The following is a 16,229-nucleotide window of genomic DNA, read 5'->3' as shown; positions in this document are numbered from 1 at the left end:
ATTAAGGATTCTTTCTCTCTCTCTCTCTTTACAATAAATAAATCTTTAAAAAAATTAAGAATTTCAAGATGAGGGAATGTCTGGGTGGCTCAGATGGTTGAGCGTCTGACTCTTGATTTTGGCTCAGGTTATGATCTCGGAGTTGTGGGATTGAGCTCCTTGTCTGGCTCTGCACTCAAGCAGAGAGTTTGCTTGAGATTCTCTCTCCCCCTCTGTCCGCCCCCCGACCCTGTGTACATGTGTGCATTGCACACATGCACTCTCTCTCAAAAGATAAATAAATCTAAAAAAACAGATTAAGATTTTTAAAAACAAAGGATTTCAAGATGCTCCCTCCCCCTCAAAAAGGAAGAATTTCCAGATGGTGACAGAAGAACATTAAATTAAGTGTGGACCCTTCCTAGCACAGGTTCTATGTGACTACACAGGTTGCAAGCCCATGAAGCCTGCCCTGGAAGCATACAACACAAGCTGTAGGCGGATTCTGCCCATGAATTGTTTGGCTTAAGACCCAGTTCTAAAGTCCACATTCTCTCCCCATTTCTTTTTTGTGACTCAAAGCTCTCAGCTTCAAGATGGCCAGAAGAGTCTGAAGCATGCCCTCTTGCTGAAAAACAGATGAAAACAGCTTACAAGAGAAACAAAGTCTCTCCTTCATCCTTACCAAGTCTTAAAACCAGCTGGGGGATTCATCTACTGCTAGATATGTGCTTACAAAGAAAAGTTTGGTTAATTCAAAATAACTAAAAGTCTATTGCTATGACCAAAGTCCTATAAAAAAGTGATATTCCCCTGAAAAGTGTTGCCTCTCATGGCCCCCTTACAGAGTTGGTATGTGCAAGTGCCATCAAAGAAGAGGAGTCAAACTCCAAGTGATTGTCACAAGTCAGACACATCTTACACATGTATGAACATGCACCTGAAAAATTTCAGGAAAGTTTATGAAATTACAATCATAGTTTTAAATATATCAGATAATGTAATTGTTTAAAGAAATGCTTCCCATTTAAAGTGATGTTTGTAGGGCATACCAGGTGGAATGAACGGGCTGTTGATGGCTGGAGGTGACCTGGTAGTTGTGTCCATGTGGCACATACCTCCACTGGCACACTGCCTAAAACATTCAATTTAGAGGGCTCTCTGGACAGTTTTTACTTTTATTTTTTTTTAAGATTTTATTTTATTTATTTAAGAGAGACACACAAAGAGAGAGGCAGAGACACAGGCAGAGGGAGAAGCAGGCTCCATGCAGGGAACCTGATGTGGGACTCGATTCCAGGACTCCAGGATCATGCCCTGAGCCAAAGGCAGGCACTTAACTGCTGAGCCACCCAGGCATCCCTCTGGACAGTTTTTAAAAGCGAGAAATATCTTTTTATAGGCACCTGGGTGGCTCAGTCAGCTAAACACCTGACTCTTGATTTCAGCTCAGGTCATGATCTCAAGATCGTAAGACTGAGCCCCATGTTGGGCTCCATACTCAGGGGGAGTTTGCCTGAGATTCTCTGTCTCTCCATCTCTCTCTGCCCCTCCCCCTGCTTGTACTATTTCTTTAAATAAATAAATAATAAAATATATATTTTTTTAAGCAAGAAATATCTTTTACTAAAATGAAAATTTCTTCTGGGACACCTGTGTGGCTCAGCAGTGATCCGGGGGTTCTGGGATCAAGTCCCACATCAGGCTCCCTATGTGGAGCCTGCTTCTCCCTCTGCTTGTGTCTCTGCCTCTCTCTCTGTCTTTCATAAATAAAATCTTTAAGAAGAAAAGAAAAAAGAAAGAAAAGAATCTCTCCTTAATTGACCTGTCCTATACATTTCATATTTCCATAGGCCAGGTTTATGTCAGTTGAATGGACATGTACTTTTTTGGCTGATTACAATATACTTTCTACTCTAAATTTCCCTGTTTATTTTTGCCTCCCTCTCTAGAATGTAAAAGGGAAAGAGATTTGCATCTGTCTTGTTTACTGCTATATTCCCGGGCATTGCCTGGAATATAGTAGATACTCAATAATACTTATTGAATTGAACTGATTCCATAGGATCAAAACAAATTATAATTCACTGATTCTAGGATTGGAAATAGGAGGAAATCGGACACATGCAGCAGGTGTACCAACTTCCCTAACTTCCACTGGCTTTGTTATTCCCTAATAAGAATCTAACTCTAGTCACTGTACCTAGTAACTTGACTGATTTCGTATCAGCCTCTCATTTCTGTAGCTCATGAAGACACAAGCTTGTGCCTCCTTGGACCAAGCTGGGGCAAAGGTTAACTTCTTTCCAGAACCTAGAAAAGGCTAATGAGCTCCGTGGAATGATATTTCTAAGTATTCACCATGCCAGAATCAATATCAATGTGCTGTCTTGTATGCATTAGCCCCACAGTCAAACAAAGAACAACCCTCAGAGCCCACTAATGACGCTGGGCGTGGACAGCTGGGGATGGGCAAGATGATGCAGAGATGACTGTATCAGCTCTCCTCAAACACAGGGCTTCCAGGATGTTGCACAATGCTGTCATTCTGGTACTTTGTCAGAGATGGGCAGCATTTGGATTCAGCCCCTCAGCAAAATAACTCTCTTTTTATCTTCTTGACCTAGGAGATGGATTTGGAGTTTGCCTTCTGGTTGTGAGAGAAGTCTCCTCTTCTATTCCTTGCCTGGTAATACCAGGAAATGCAAATGTCTTAAAGTTAGCAGAGTACTATATATGTAGCTAAGACAGGTACAACAAACTTGATTCATTACTGACCTAGATAAGACCTGCTTTTAGTACAATTCCATCATGCTCACACTTATTTATGCAGCATTCCCCATAGGCAGATCCTGCTAGAAAGATGTGTTGAGTAAGGTGAGTGGCAAAAGTTCTGAGCATCAATTCTGCATTACTTAAATCTCTAGGATCTGACAAGGGACCTCACCAAAATTCAAGCTCTTCCCTGCAGTTAAATTGAATTTAGTGTCATAAATGGGATTTCATTCCAGATATGAAAATGTGAAATTTGATTTTCCAATTAGAATGAGAAGGGTGGGGTGAGTATGAGAGAGTAAAGATGACTGATCTGTATGGTATACACAGTTAAGATGTCATAAAACTAAGATGTCTACAAGTAAACATGTGGGCATCACAGTCAAATCATATTGGTTTGGAATCCTGACCAAAGAACTTATTAACTATATGACCTTAGGCAAATTTGTTAACCTGGCTAAGACCTGATTTCTGCATAATATGAATAATACCACCTAATCCTATAAAGTGGAATTATTATTCTCTATGTCACAGTGTCAATATAAGGGCTAAATGCGATGTATACAATGTTAGGTACATAGTAAGAACCGAATAAATGATAGCTATGACTGTTATTTTGATTACTATTTTTATCACTCCCACAAATAATTAACTTCTTTGCAACTTTGTAATTCAGGGAAAAACAAAAAACAAACAAACAAACAAACAACAAACCATAACCAAAAGCATGGAGGAGTTTAACTTCTTGTGAGGTTTCCATGGTAGAAACTTGGCCACCTAGTAAACATGGTCTTGATGATCTTTCACTCATCACTGTGAAACAAAATTCTTTAAATTCTAGAAAGTTTCAGTGAAACACCACTAAATGCAGCCATAGAGTAATCTCTCCCTCCCCTCCACGTACACACGCACCCCATCCACCCCTGGGGGATATATTAAGACTAAGGCAACTGAAATAGCCTTAGCCAGTAATTAAGACACGCAGCTAATCAAAGAGCAGCACAGGCTGTGGCCCTCTGCAAGGAAACTGATCATCAGGATGACAGCTCCCATTACTAGGGCTTTGTTCTCCTGGAGCAAAAAGAGCACAAAAGCATAAAGTTGGAGAACTGTAACTGCATTTGGAATACTTCCGGGGGTGGGGGGGAGTCACAGGTTCCTCCAAACAGAGAGGATATTTCACCAGATAACTGCGTCAGCCCACACCCACCAGCGCCTTCCCCACCCCCAAAGCATGACTCCACTTTTTCTAACACTGCCCTTAAGGAATCTGGCTTCTGCGACTTCCAGTAATTGTACAAATCACCCATGATGAAGCAGCTGAACACACTGCTAGACAAAAGAAACAAAAATTAAGCAAATAGAAGACTCATTCATTTTTAAATGCTGCCTTTTGGTTATTTTTACTCCTAACGATTCGTGTTACCAAACAAGTCTTTCTTCATTGCTTTTCCCTGGAAGTAATTCTGATGGGCCCTGAGTGATTTTCTCCAGACTCATATTCTAGCAACTAGATACAATTTCCCTTCCCCCATCTCCGTCTAGGACTCCTCCCTGTCACCTTAGAGCTTCTGACTTAGCTGCGTTCACACCCAGCAGTCCCGGCAAAGCTTTCTGCTCACATTATACAACAAAAAAGCAGGCAATGAACAATCCATGCTCCTAAGTGCTTGCAATAAAACCGTCTGAGCTGACCTCTCCCATCCCACAGAGCTGCATGTCAGCCACATAAGCTTAAAGGACCAAGAGTAGCATGTATGTGATGTGTATAAACAAACCAATTAAAATCAGGTCTCTCATTCCAGCTAGTGCCTAGTGGGACCAATATGATCGACTGTGGAAAAAAAAAAAATCACTCCAAGCTGCCTGAAGGTATTGCTTTTCCTGCTTCTAGGATACATCTCTTTTAGGCTCAATAAGCAACCTAAAAGAGGAGGAACTCAGGGGTTGCCATTCTTTCCTATAAGACTTTTCAAATAAAAACTATCAACTCAGCAGCACTGAGCCAAAAGACCACTCCCTGATTCCAAGTGGACATATTGATCAACTGAACTGACATGTGCCTCCTCCTTTCTCTCTCTTAGAAGCAATCAGCTACACCAAGAAAATCCTTTTTATTTGCCAAAACAAAAGGAAACACACTGCTCCTTATCTGACACTGTCAGACCACAGTTTTTAGGGGGGAAAAAATAATACACACACGAAAAATGAAGATGCCTGAAGACATAGCTAAGAGTTGAAATGACATGATACATGTTTATTTGGAGTTTCAGAATTGAGTTGAGGTTATGACTAAGCCCAGAGATCTGTATTCACCACAGTCACTGAGAACCTTGCTATTTATTCACCTTACCAGATTCTGGTTAAAGTTAAGAGCAGCACCACTGGCATTTCCAGAGGCTTTCCTCAGCATTACCCTTCACTGCAACTGCCGCAGAGAGCAGACTTGTTACAAGTCCACCTGCAAACAACTCCAGCTATTTTAGAGACTAGCTAGAGATGTGAAAATATCGTGTGCAGGCTTTCAACTAACTATGAAGGACATGGGCTGAAGGATTATCATATAAATCAAAAGGCTCAAGTAATTTCATTTGGTTTGGCTCTTCATGCTTCTAATAAATTTTGTCTTAAATATGCAAGAGATCCCCCTTTCACATCAGGGTTATATCAAATGCTTATTCAGCATTCATTCCTTGCCATGAAGAAACTGAAACCCAACCGAGGTAAATACTAAATTTCATACTGTAAATCACTAAATATCTAAAAAAAATAATCACTAGAGAGACTAGGGGGCCAATGAGCTCTGTCCTATAAAAAAAGAAATACATGTCTTTACAATGTTGAAATATTTTGAACTACTCATTTTAGAGACTATGTGGGATTTTGCAATAGAAAATTATCTTATGTTTGTGAAAAAAAATCTATGAGAACACCAAAAATAACAGGCAGAGATGGAGCAAGAATAATTCTATGTATTATGATTCCTCTATGACTCTTACAGGCCTTTGTCTTAACCCAGCAGCCTGAAAAACAGATTTAGGTAAAACAGCCTTCTTTCCTTAGTCCATTTTAAGCAGACAACATCCCCCCATCTCCGCCTTAGCAGACACCGACTAACCAACAAAACAGCCGTGCAATTAAGGCCCGGACATTCAACACTCACCATCTCCTGCTCCCACCGGCTCCTTTTGATGTTTACAGCACATCTGTAGGATGCAATACTAGGAGATGCCTTGTTTGACCTGCTGCATGATGCTGTGACATCAGTTCAGATGATGCAGCTCATTATGGGAAAGACTGCTGTTGCTATGGCAACTGGGATGTGCTAGGAATCCTTGCTGCATTTCCAGTGGAGCCTGAGACAATACGGAAGCCCTGTAAGAAACAGACGATATGCAAAATGTAGACCAAAGGAAGAGGATCCCTCATTGGACTAAAATCTATAGATTTAAAAGGGATTTCCCTGATGGCACACTGGGAAAAATAAAAATTACCTCCTACTTTGTTGTTACACATTTAGAAGAGAATAAGGTTGTTGGGGGTAGAGATTTAATACTGAGCAGATAAAAACAAATGCACAGTGTTTCTCTGTTGGGCAATTTGATCACTTCTTCCTCTCTGGACGGCATGATGATCCCTTTTTAAAAGTTATTAAAAAGAATTTTTGTTCACTTGTCAAAAGAACAAAGCAGGGGGACAGAAAAAGAATTTAAAATGGAATATAAACAGCTAAGAAACTGACTCTAACTCTAGAGTAAATAAGCTTTAATTCTCAAAAGATGGGCAAACTCCCACCAATGAAATCTGCCCTAATCATTTCCCTGATGGACACCGACCCATAGCACCTTCCTAACACACCAGAGCCCCAGGTCTCACTTGTGCATGGACTGGCAGGTGCAAGGAGGATCCGGGGGGCATACCACACTGATCTCAATTTCCAGGGGCTCATCCCTTGGCCTGTGGAGAAACTCTCCTACTCACAGCCAAAATGCAAGTCTTTAGGGGGACCAAACCTGACGGTTGGGACAAGTAACCAGCCTGCCAGAACTTCTGAAGTAACTGACATTCCAAACATTGGGGCTCTGTTTTCCTCTCTTCGAGGCAAAAAGACACACAAGAGGAAATTACTCATGCCCCTCCCCCCACAAAAGCTGCAAGTGTGTGAAAAGCCACATTTAAACAGGACACAGTGAGGTATTTCCCCAATTGGTAAAAGAAAGGCAGATTTAAAGCAATCACTCTTTTCTTGTTCCGTGCAGAAACAAATACTATGTGGTGAGAACTGAGGGGGTGAGGGAGGAGGAGATATGGACCCAAGCAGCCATTTCTTGCATATTTAATACTCTCAGACCATGGATTGAGACAGGATCAAGCTGACCTCCATCCACTTTATCTTTAAATTCAGAGGAAGAACAACATTTGAAGAGCCCAAAATCTAACTGGACAACGACGTTGTTCTCCCCAACTTGAGATTTTAAAGGGCGCTGTTAGCTAACTGCTCGGGACGAGATAGAATGGCAGAAGGAATTCAGGCAGTGCCTTGGTAAACAGGAGCTGATGAAATGTCTGAGAGGTGCCAAGATCCTAGCAGGGTGCACCATCAGCCATTCACAGAGTAGGATAGGGAGCTACGATTGATCCTATTTCACCTAATGAAGACTTGAGAGACCAAGAGCAAGAGGTTGAAGCTGACTGCCTGAGTGACCCCTGCTCTCAGTCTCCCACCCTTTGTCTTAGGCCACATGCTACACCAACAGAAGTAACAGGCAACCACTACAGAGCAGAACACTTCTCTGGGATTCAGGAAACATAATGTTAATCCAGTGAGCATCTGTGTGCATTCATACCAGTCAATTAACCTCTCTGGACCTCAAGTTTTTCATCTGGAGAGAGAATGTATTTAATTAATAACCATGGTTTGCAAGTTTTGTTAGTAGTTGAACCTTTTATTCTAATGATACAGTCCAAAGCTAGGCTGCCCTGATAGAGGGGTGATAAGAAGCCTAGAGCCAAAACTGATGATCTCTTCTCTACCTCCACCCCTACCTTTGCTCTGAACTGACCCATGAAGGCACCCTCTGAAGAACCCCTCAGCCTCTGAGGAAGATTGAATGAGTCATGGGTCTAGAACTATTATTGGCCTTTCCAGAGCTGAAATCCTATAATCCCATAAAGAGGAGAGAGCAGAGTAGAATTAGGTATTTCAGACTTGAAAGTAATTTCTCAGAATGAGAAGAATCCTGTCAGTCTCACCAAAAGCAAGTCATTTGCTGGTGGGAAAAGATGGATGGCTCATCAAATCTGAGGTCAGGCCAGACTTTTAATAACCTGAACAGGCTGAATAATTAGCCCACAAAATGGCCCAGGTAGAGTTAAAAAAAAAAAAAAAAAGAAAAGAAAAAAGGAAGGAGGAATCCATTAGGCAGAAGCAAATCATAAAGTGTTTTCTTGCTTTGGGAATGGACCTATAATACTTCACTTGAGACTTCCTAGTGGTTTTTGTGCATCCCCATCTTGTGAGGTTCTTTTGAGGATTGCATGCAATAATATATAAAAAAGCATTTGGGTGAGGAACGTGGGTGGCTCAGTGGTTGAACATCTGCCTTTGGCTCAGGTCTTGATCCCGGGGTCCTGAGATTGAGTCCCGCATTGTGCCTCTCTCTCTCCGTGTCACTCATGAATAAATAAATAAAATAACAAATACATACATACATACATACATACATACATACACATACATACATTTGGAAACCAGAAGCACCATAGAAATGTCAAACCTTGTTACTATTGTCATTAATAGTTCATTCACCCCAATCAGTAGAGACTGTAGCTCTCAACTGTACATCCAACCAGATTCCTGGACTCTGGACTAAGATGGTTAGGAAATGGCTTGCAAAGTCTACATAGGAGGGCTTACTTCTTACTACTTACTTCAGATGAGGTCAGGGAAGGTAATAATAGACAAGGGATACTCTCAGACGACCAGGGCCATGGGCTTCAAAGAATAAATGAGTTTCTCCTGGAGAGCAGAATCAAGACCAGATCAGTGAAATGAGGCAGGGAGCGTCAGGCCTGAATGACTAGAAGGATTTCAGAACTGCTGTGGGTTAGGGACCACCACGTGTCTCCCATTTTCCCTCTGACAGAGATGACTCTGCACCACTGTAAAGTCTTGCATTTTCAGCTGATGTAGTGACCACATGGGACTTCAGGTAGCTTCCCTAGGATGTGAATATGTTTGTTGTAGGGCAAAAGGGAGAAAATAAATATTTGGGGTTCAGCAGAACAACGTGTGACACCTACTGGGATTGCTCACCAATACCCATGTTTCTCCTCTTCTGCCTAGGTACATTCCCAGTGCCCTTACCTATAGCTGAACATTAGGACAGGTTCTTACCAATGGAATGTGAGTGGAAGTGAAAAGAAACACCTCTGAAGGTAGTTAGGAACATGTATGCTTTCCCCATACTTCCCTCCCTGCGAGTTGGATGCCAAGTATCTAGCAGAAAATTATGAAGCCCTGGAAGATAACTGCCCCACACTGTGGATGGAGCCTGAGCCCCTGAATGACACTGGGTAGAGCCATGCTCTCCCAACCACCCACTGACCCACATGGAACTGCAGTAAGTGAAAAATAGACCTTTACTGTATTAAAGAGATTTGGGGGTAGTTTACCACACACATCATCTGTTTATAGCAATTTAGGGGCACCTGGCTGGCTCAGCCCATAAAGTATGCAACTCTTGATCTCAGGGCAATGAGTCCAAGCCCCATGTTGGGTTTGAAGCCTACTTAAATTTTTTTAAAACTGTAACAGTTTAATAAAATATAAATTAAATAATTTAATAAAATACATAATAAAATTACAACATTATGTATTGTTATTTATTATAAATTTACAATGCTAAAAACAGGTTTCCTTATTACAGAGCTTCTCAGAGCCTTTAATATGCTGATATGCATTGAGATCCCCTCAGGGGGAGATTTATTATGTAGTATTTCCCTAACTTACTGGACTACAGAATCCTTTTATCATGGACTAATGTTCTACTGGCTGTCCATCCATACTATAGGAAACAGGACTATAAACAACAATGGGCTAGAACCCCCTGAACCCCCTGATTTAGTCTGGAGGCTAGAGAAGAGGAAAAAGTAAAACTTCTCTCATCTCCAGTCCGACAGTCTATTTGCAGTCTTTCACAGTCATTCTGAACTGGCAGGGCAGAAATTGGTGGTGTTATTATAGACAGAGCAACATTTAAACAAATGTTTCCTCCTGGACATTTTCCCCTACTTACAACTAGGAATTATGCCCCAAATTCTTACCATTTCAGGAGTAAATGACTCTTATTTCCAAATCATCAGCTCATGATGTAGACATACATCTTGTATTTGTATTTTAGTGAGGGTGGAAGCACAGTTTGCTGCTTTATGTAGGGAAGGAAAAACATTCAGGACCAACATATGAAGCAGGGATTTACAAACTATTTAAGCTCTGCACTGTATTTCTGGGGCTTTCTTGTTTTAGAATTTAATTTTTTCATAGTTCTTAATCTTGTCTACTCAAGCAGACAGTCTTTAGGGTACTAACCATGTCTTGTACTACTTTTGATTTTCCCAAAACCTTCAGCACACTCCTAGGCATAAGTAATTCTTAGTAAGTCCCTCTTGATTCCTAATTTTTTTCTTAAAAGTAACATTGTTTCCATTACAAGCAAAGACAAATTTCCTGACAGCTTTCTTCTTATCACTCTATAGTTGGAAACATTATAAGATTTTACTAAGGCTTACCTGTGTTAATCTTTTTCCCTTCTTCTGATGCCTAAAATAACAAAAAAAAAATTATTTGCTATTGAGAAGGCCTAATCAAAAATGACAAAGCCAGTCAGCAAGCAAACACTTACTATGTGTCATCAGACATAGAGAAGACAGTGGTCATGATCTCTGTTTCCAGTTATTTACAATCTGAATCTTATAAACTAACATAGAATTTTCAGTCTGCTTTTAAACTAGACCCCTCCCCTTACCTGAAAAAGTATTAATAAAATAACTAACCTTCATTTATAAATATTCTTTCAGCATAAACATTACACATTCTAGAAAGATGTAGTTTTCCAAGATAATTTTATATAGGAAAATGTCATTCCTTTTCCTATAAATGTGCATATAGACACACACGTATACATATAGACTCAGAAACACAGGTGAGAAATGAGTTTTTGCGCATAATGTTAATTTTTCTCTTTACTCTAGACAACAACATCATTTTATTTTTAAATTTACCAATCTACTGCTGGAGTCAACATTCTATCAATGTATTTATTACAAAAACATTCCACCATAATACAAACTATTCTTGCTCCATGGAATTTTTCCAGAAAGGATTACATGGACACAAGCATAAAAGTAAATCTAAAATATTCATAAATATACATGCCACATGAAAAACATATACTATATGTAATACATATATTGAGATATCATAAAAACCAACAAAATCAAGTGATAAAATCATTGCTTGACCTAGCTCTATGTTCACAGTGCTTATACTCAGTGCTATGACTTAATATTTAGTGTTCCCCTAAAATTCATATGTTGAAATTCAAACCCCCAAGGTGATGGTAGTAGAAGGTAGAGCTTTTCTAAGGTGACTAGGTCTTGAAGGTGGATCCCTCCTGAATGGGATTGGTGCCCTTATAAAAGAGGCGCAAGAAAGCTCCCTTGCCCCTTTTCACTATGTGATGGCAAAGCAAATAGGTACCATTTAACAACAGGAAATGGAGTCTCACCACACATTGCATCTACCAGCCCCTTGATCTTGGACTTCCCAGACTCTACAACTGTGAGAAATCAATGTTTGTTATTGATAAGTTATCCAGCCTATGGTATTTCCGTTTGGTAGCCCAGACAGATTAAGATACCCAGCTCTTCAAAAATAAGTTGTGTTTCTATATACTAACAACAAAGTATCCAAAAAAGAAAGAAAACAATCCCATTTATAATAGCATCCAGAAGAATAAAATACTTAGGAATAAATTTAACCCAGGAAGTGAGAGACTTGTACACTGAAAACTACAAACATTGATGAAAGAAATTAGAAAAGGCACTAATAAATAGAAAGCCCATGTTCATGGATTAGAATAATCAATATTAAAATGTCCATACTATCCAAAGAAATCTGCAGATACAATTCAACCCTTAAAAAACTCGGGACACCTGGGTGGCTCAGCGGTTGAGCATCTGCCATTCAGCTCAGGGCGTGATCCCAGAATCAGGGATCAAATCCCACATCAGGCTCTTTGCAGGGAGCCTGTTTCTCTGCCCCTCTCTCTCTCTCTCTGTCTCTCATAAATGAATAAATAAAATCTTAAAAAAAAAACACTAAAATTTGCATAGAATCACAAAATACTACAAATAGCTACAGTAATCATGAGCAAGAAGAGCAAAGCAAAAAAAGGCATCACACTTCTTGATTTCAAATTATCTTAATATAGTAATCAAAACAGTATGGTATTGTCATAAAAATAGACACATAGATCAATGGAACAGAATAGAGAAATAAACCCATGCATATATAGTCAACTAATTTTCAACAAAGTCACCAAGAATACAAAATGGAGAAAAGTAGCCTCTTCGATAAATGGTGTTGGGAAAACTGGATATCCATATGCAAAAGAATGAATCTGGGCCCTTATCTTACACCATATACAAAAATTAACTCAAAATGGATTAACGACTTAAGGATAAGATTTAAAACCATAAAACTGTTAGAAGAAAATATAGGGCAAAACTTCCTTAATATTAGTCTTGTCAATGATTTTTTTTTTATATGACACCAAAAGCACAAATAAGCAAGTAGGACTACATAAAGCTAAAAAGTTTCTGCACAGCAAAGGAAACAACTAATAAAGGAGAAAATGTCTGTAAACTATATATAACAAGTTAATATCACAAATATATAAGGAACTCTTACAACTCAAAAGCAAAAAAACAATCAGATTTTTAAATGGACAAAGGACCTGAATAGACATTTTTCCAAAGAAGATATACATACAGCAAGTAACAAATATAAATAGATGTTCAATATCATTAATCAAGGAAATGCAAATCAAAACCACAATGAGGGGCACTTGGGTGGTACAGTCAGTTAAGCATCTGACTGTTGGTTTCAGCTCAGGTCATGATCTCAGGGTCATGGATTAAGCCCTGCAGGTATTTTTGAGAGAGTGATTTCATTTCCTTTGATATATACATAGAAGTGGGATTTCTGCACCATATGATAACTCTATTTTAATTTTTGAGGAACCTCTGTACCGCTTTCCATAATGGTGGTGCCAATTTACATTCCCACCAATAGTGTATGAGAGTTTAGGTTCCTTTTTCTCTACATCCTCACCAACATTTGTTATCTCTCATTTTTTTGACAATAGACATCCTAACAGATATGAGGTGATATTGTGGGCTTTTTGTTTGTTTTAAAGATTTATTGGGATGCCTGGGTAGCTCAATGGTTTAGGGCTGCCTTCAGCCCAGGGTGCGATCCTGGAGTCCTGGGATTGAGTCCCACATTGGGGTCCCAGCATGGAGCCTGCTTCTCCTTCTGCCTGTGTCTCTGCCTCTCTCTGTGTGTCTTTCATGAGTAAATAAATAAAATCTTTAAAAAAAAAAAAGGTTGATTAATTTATTTGAGAGAGAGAGTGAGCTTGGAAGGGAAGGGGCAGAGGGAGAGGGAAAGAGAGTCTCAAGCACACTCTGTGCTGAGCTTGGAGCCCAATGCAGGGCTAGAAAAGAAAAAACCAGACAAGAAAAGTACTGTATGGTATTCCTTATATGTGGAATCTGATTAAAAAAAAAAAAAAGTCAAACTCATAGAAACAGAGAGTGGAATGGTAGTTGTCTGGGACTTGAAGAGAGATCTTAGTCAAAGAGTAAAAATGTTCAGTATTGTACACTTGAAATCTGCCAAGAGTATAGATCATAAGCATTCCATAAAAAAAAAAAGTAACTCATGTGAGGTGATAGGTGTAATTAACTTGACTGCAGTAATCATTTCACAAAGTCTATATACATCAAATCATCACATTGTACACTTTCAGTATCTAACAATATTACTTGTCAGTTTTACCTCAGTAAAGGAGAAAGGAGGGAGAAAAGAAAATAGTAATGACAACAACAAAAAGATATCCAGATCTTGTATGGAATTTGGCCAAGAAACCAACCTTTTTCCTAATATAAAATTAAAATACTTCAGAATCTGTTTTACTTGGTGTGTTGGCCCTTAGCTCAATGTTTTAAACACTCAAGAAGTGTGACATAACTGTAGACAGTGATCACTGTGGTCAGTCAGGACTGTAATAATATGTGGTTAAGGTTTTTAATTGTTAATGATTTTCTGTAGAATGCCACTAGTATGCTACATCAGATGAGCTACACTGGAGAAAAAGATGGTGTCCCAGGAAAAATGAGTCAGCACCATTTACCTATGTGGGCCTTCAAGGGGTGATTCTGAAAAAGGTAAATACTAGCATACACTCACCCCCAAAGGAGGCTCCATTCTGAGGTGCTGCTTCTGATAGCTGGGTAGGGCTCCCAGGCCTTGGTGGGTTTTGAAATCACTTTAGTCCTCTTCTACTGCAGGAGACAGCTTTAAGAGTAAATGTCTCTTAGGTGGTAGAATTTGAGGAGAATCCAAGTCCCACCTGCCCCATGGTCTCTTTCTCACAAACCTGCTCTCTCCTAAATTACCTCAGGATTCACTCCACTCAGTTGGAAGCTAATGAATATTTTGGAGGAGACTTATCACCATCTGCCGTGAGCAACCATCGATACCAGCAAGGTGATGCATGCTGTGAGACAGCCACTAACCAAACTAGTGGGAAGACCATTAGGTTGAAGCCTACACGTTAACTAGTCATGGGAAATTGGCCAAATCATTTAATATCTCTCAGATTCCTCATCTGCAAAATGAGGAATAACTGCTCTGCTTACCTAATACCATTATGAGAGTCTAAGAAGTAAAATGCCATATTTGTAAGTGCTTTAAGAAAGAGGGAAAAGAGAAATGTGTACATGAGAGAGAGAAGGAAAAAGAAGGAAGAGAAAAGAAGGGGAAAAGAGGGAGAAAGGGGAGTAGGAAAGATAGGAGAAAAAAGAAGAGAAAAAGGCATGGAAAAGGGAGGGAGGAATGAAAAAAATAGGAAAGAAAAAGAGCGAGGTAAAGTAGAAGGGGAGAAGCAAGAGAAGGAAGGGCAAGAGGAAAGGTATAAAGTTGTAAAAGAATGTAGGCTTTAGGGATGCCTGGGTGGCTCAGAGGTTGAGCATCTGCCTTCAGCTCAGGTTGGGGTCCTGGGATCAAGGCCCGCATCAGGCTCCCTCTGCCTGTGTCTCTGCCTCTCTCTGTGTGTCTCTCATGAATAAACAAATAAAATCTTTAAAAAAAAAAGAATGTAGGCTTTGGAATCTGAATTTCTCTCTAGGCTCTGCGCTCATCTAAGTGTATGCCCAAGGACATACATTCTGACCTTCAACTCTTTGCCTACCTCTCACCCCCCACCTCTGGCAATCACCAATCTGTTCTATCTGTGAGTTAGATTTGTTTATTTTTTAAGATTCCACATATATGTGAGATCATATAAGATTTGTCTTTCTCTGACTGATTTCACTTAGCATAATGCCTTCAAGGTCCATCTATGTCATCATTTCCCGGAAGAGGTAAACTCTGATGGGGAAGGGAAGAAAGGTCTGGCAAACCAGATGATACCTGGGAGACAGAGATGGAATCCCTAAGCCCCCAGGATGGACAACCCTGCGTCATCAGTGGAAGAGAATTGCTCTTCAACCAGAAATAGCCACAGTGGACTATTAAATGAAAAGAATAAACTACTGTAATATTCGAACGATTACATGTATTTTCAAAGCTTCCCAAATTATCCTAGTAACCTGTCAGAACTGAGAACCCTGAACTAAACAATTCACATGTGAATAATGGAGAGTAAATTTGTTGCACTATGTGAAATATGAGTATATAATAAACATTCATGAAAAAAATCACTACAAACCTGCTATGCTTAAAAGCAGAATTTCTGAGTTTTTCTACTAAAAATGACATATTTGTAATGATCCACACTCTCCTTGTTTACTTGACTTACAAAAGGTGAGGGGGAGTGTGCAAGATGAGGCTGGACAAGGAAGCAGAAGGAAAAGATCTTAAATGTGCCTTAATGAAGTCTTCATCTGGGGAGTGAGAGGGATCTGGAGCCACCCAGAATTTAAACTAGCAAAAGGCATACTCTAACTGCTATTCTTCTAACAGAGTTTCCAAATATTTCCTTCTCTTCTGAGCTTCCTGGAAATGGGATCTTCTATTAACCTATAAATTGTTGTATTTCTCCCATTTTTCTTTATACCTAAAAGATACTTTTTAAAAATATAGTCTCAGCCTACAGGATGCCTGGGTTGCCCAGTTGGTTAAATGT

At 39.7% G+C, this 16,229-nt stretch overlaps 1 protein-coding gene across 1 annotated transcript in view; it reads right to left on the bottom strand.

Annotated features, from left to right (window-relative positions):
* The window catches only part of AKAP6 (A-kinase anchoring protein 6), a 539,834-nt gene that overhangs the window by 472,789 nt on the left and 50,816 nt on the right, over positions 1-16,229 (bottom strand). Inside the window, exons 2-4 of the mRNA XM_025443999.3 lie at positions 10,546-10,576; positions 8,686-8,773; positions 5,918-6,129 (exon numbers count right to left, since the gene is read on the bottom strand). The gene's annotated coding sequence lies outside the window, so the exon portion shown is untranslated. The remainder of the gene's footprint in view (positions 1-5,917; positions 6,130-8,685; positions 8,774-10,545; positions 10,577-16,229) is intronic.

Source organism: Canis lupus, chromosome 8 (assembly GCF_003254725.2).
Source record: "Canis lupus dingo isolate Sandy chromosome 8, ASM325472v2, whole genome shotgun sequence".
Lineage (NCBI taxonomy): Eukaryota > Metazoa > Chordata > Mammalia > Carnivora > Canidae > Canis > Canis lupus.
This window is presented reverse-complemented; position numbering and strand designations above follow the sequence as displayed.